A 3,728-nucleotide genomic window follows, 5' to 3' on the forward strand; every position below is an offset into this window, starting at 1 on the left:
TGAAATGTACCTCAGGGCGTATGAAGATTTTTCTAGTTGCCAAGTCTATTGCACAGTAGTTTTGACATGACCCTGTACTCAGATATTAAAATATGTTATTTACAACAGCAACAAATTGCATTTATATAGTAACTTGAATGGAAAAAAATTCCCACGGTGTTTCACAGGGGCAAAAATGGAAAATGCTGGAAAATCTCAGCAGGTCTGACATCATCCGTGGAGTCATCCAGACTTTCAAATCCCAGCATCTGCAGTAATTTGCATTTGTCTTAGGGTTTCACAGGACTCTGTCCACACTTCCCGCTGCCTTGGAAAAGCAGCCAGCATAATCAAGGACCCCATGTACCCCGGACATACCCTCTCCTACCTTCTTCCGTTGGGAAAAAGGTACAAAAGTCTGAGGACACGTACAGCTTAAACATCCTAAAGGAGGAGAGGTTTAGGGAAGGAATTCCAGAGTTTATACAGCTGAAGGGACGGCTTCAATGGTGGATCGATAAAAGTGGGAGACAAACAAGAGCCCAGAATTGGAAGTGTGCAGAGATCTTGGAAGATTGTCAGGCTGCAGGTGGTTACATAAATAGGGAGGGGCAAGGTTATGTGGAGGGTCATTTCAAAATTGAGGTATTGCTGGATTGGGAGCCAATTTTAAGATGCTCTGAGCTTATACACCCCTGACTGTGTGGACAAATTCCCCTCCAACTCGATTTTCAAGTTTGCTGATGACACCACCATTGTGGGTCGGATCTCAAACAATAACGAAACAGTGTACAGGGACGAGATAGAGAATCTGGTGAACTGGGTCGACAACAATAATCTCTCCCTCAATTTCAACAAAACAAAGGAGATAGTCATCACCTTCAGGAAGTGCAGTGGAGGACATGCCCCTGTCTACATCAATGGGGACGAAGTAGAAATTTTTTTCTACACGGTGGCAAAGTGGTTAGCACTGCTGCCTCACAGCACCAGGGACTCGGGTTTGATTCCCGCCTTGGGTCACTGTCTATGTGGAGTCTGCACGTTCTCCCCGTGTCTGCATGGGTTTCCTCCGGGTGCTCCAGTTTCCTCCTACACTCTGAAAGACGTGCTGGTTAGGTGCATTGACCCGAACAGGCACGAGGCAACTAGGGGAATTTCACAGTAATTTCATTGCAGTATTAATGTAAGTCTTACTTGAGACTAATAAATAAACTTTTAAGAAAATGGTTTTTAGTTGTCCAGATCACCAACAACCTATCCTGATCCCCCCTCCCGTGCCAATGCTATAGTTAAGAAAACCCACCAATGCCTCTACTTTCTCAGGAGACTAAGGAAATCTGGCATATCCGCTACAACTCTCACTAACTTCTACAGATGTCCATAGAAAGCATTCTTTCTGGTTGTACCACAGCTTAGTATAGCTCCTGCTCTGCCCAAGACCGCAATAAACTACAAAGGGTCATGAAGGAAGCCTGGTACATCACTCAAATCAGCCTCCCACCCATTGACACTGTCTACACTTCACGCTGCCTCGGAAAAGCAGCCAGCATAATTAAGGACCCCACGCGCCCTGAACATATTTTCTTCCACCTTCTTCCATCAGGAAAAAGATACAAAAGTCTGAGGTCACGTACCAACTGACTGAAAAACAGCTTCTTCCCTGCTGCCATCAGACTTCTGAATGGACCTCACATTACATTGATCTTTCGCTACACCCTAGCTATGTCTGTAACATTACATTCTGCATTCTCTTCTTTCCTTTCCTATGTACAGTATGTTTTGTCTGTTTAGCGTGCAAGAAACAATACTTTTTACTGTATACTAATGCATGTGACAATAATAAATCAAATCAAACTAAAATCCTCTATGACTCTATGAAAGGTTTAGAGGGAAAAGGGCCAAATGCAGACAAATGGGACTAGTTCAGATTAGGAAACCTGGTTGGCATGCAGGAGTTGGGCCAAAAGGTCTGTTTCTGTACAGCGTGTCTCTGTGACTCCTGAAACCCAGCTTCTGGACCAAGCTTTTGGTCACCAGCTCTTTTTATGAGATTTGGTGTCACAATTAAGGGTGGCATGGTGGCCCAGTGGTTAGCACTGCTGCCTCACAGTGCCATGGATCTGGGTTCAATTCCCAGTTTGGGTCACTGTCTGTGTGGAGTTTGCACATTCTCCCTGTGTCTGCGTGGGTTTCCTCCGGGTGCTCCGGTTTCCTCTCACAGTCCAAAGATGTGTGGGTTAGGTGGATTTAAATTGCCCCTTAATGTCAGGGGGACTAGATAGAGTAAACGTATGGGGTTATGGAGATAAGGCCTGGGTGGGATTGTTGTCGGTGTGGACTCAATGGGCCAAATGGCCTCCTTCTGCACTGTAGGATTCTATAATTCTCTGAATTGGATGGTAATCACCCTTGTGCAACACATTGAAATATTTTACAATGTTTGAGGCATGAGTTAAAACATTATAGTTGTTGTTGGAGTGTCCCAGCTCAAGCTTGAAATTTATACAATAGAATAGAATTTGGATAGCACAGAAGGAGGCCATGGACATGTGAGCTGAACTGTTTGTGCTGTATGTGTGTTAGCATTATTGTGGGGTGGCACCATGGTTAGCATTGCTGCCTCACAGCGCCAGGGACCCCAGGTTTGATTCCTGGTTTGGGCCACTGTCTGTGTGGAGTCTGCACGTTCTCCCCATGTCTGCGTGGGTTTCCTCCGGATGCTCCGGTTTCCTCCCACAGTCTGAAAGACGTGCTGGATAGTTGCATTGACCCGAACAGGCACTAGAATTTGGCGACTAGGGGAATTTCATTGTAACTTCATTGCAGTGTTAATCATAGAAATCATAGAAACCCTACAGTACAGAAAGAGGCCATTTGGCCCATCGAGTCTGCACCGACCACAATCCCAACCAGGCCCTACCCCCATATCCCTACATATTTTACCCACTAATCCCTCTAACCTACGCATCTCAGGACTCTAAGGGGCAATTTTAGCCCCTTAGAGTTAGGTTGATTGGCCAGGTTTAAAAAAATTCCCCTTAGAGTCCTGGGATGCGTAGGTTAGAGGGATTAGCGGGTAAAATATGTGGGGGTAGGGCCTGGGTGGGATTGTGGTCGGTGCAGACTCGATGGGCTGAATGGCCTCCTTCTGCACTGTAGGGTTTCTATGATTTCTATGATTTTAGCATGGCCAATCAACCTAACCCGCACATCTTTGGACTGTGGGAGGAAACCGGAGCACCCGGAGGAAACCCACGCAGACACGGGGAGAACATGCAAACTCCACACAGACAGTGACCCAAGCCAGGAATCGAACCGGGGTCCCTAGAGCTGTAAAGCAGCAGTGCTAACCACTGTGCTACCGTGCTGCTGTAAGCTAATATAAGCCTTACTTGAGACGACTAAATAAACTTTAACTTTAAACTTTTACTTTATCATGTTAGTTCCATGAGAAACACCAGGAGGAGTTTAAGGCCATTCAGCCCCTCCAACCTGCCCCAGTTACAAACTGGCGCCACCTGTTGATGAGGCTGTTACAGGTTGTGCGTTATGACACAATCACGTTCGGTACGTTGTGAGGCGGAGTCACGCTGCCTAACGTGTGGCCGACGTGGCCACGCACTGACGTCACGGATCATGCGGCCGTTCCGACTCCAGGTGACGTCACCGCCCGGTTGTTTGCGCGCTGACGTAATCGCGTCTGTCTACATGCTGACGTCGCCTTGTCCTCAGCGCGCATGCCCAAAGCG

The 3,728-nt window shown here is 46.9% G+C and overlaps 1 protein-coding gene across 2 annotated transcripts in view; it reads left to right on the plus strand.

Annotated features, from left to right (window-relative positions):
* eral1 (Era-like 12S mitochondrial rRNA chaperone 1) overlaps positions 1-3,728 on the plus strand; it is a 682,619-nt gene that overhangs the window by 259,255 nt on the left and 419,636 nt on the right. The window lies entirely within an intron of this gene.

The sequence above is a fragment of the Mustelus asterias genome, chromosome 12, assembly GCF_964213995.1.
Source record: "Mustelus asterias chromosome 12, sMusAst1.hap1.1, whole genome shotgun sequence".
NCBI lineage: Eukaryota > Metazoa > Chordata > Chondrichthyes > Carcharhiniformes > Triakidae > Mustelus > Mustelus asterias.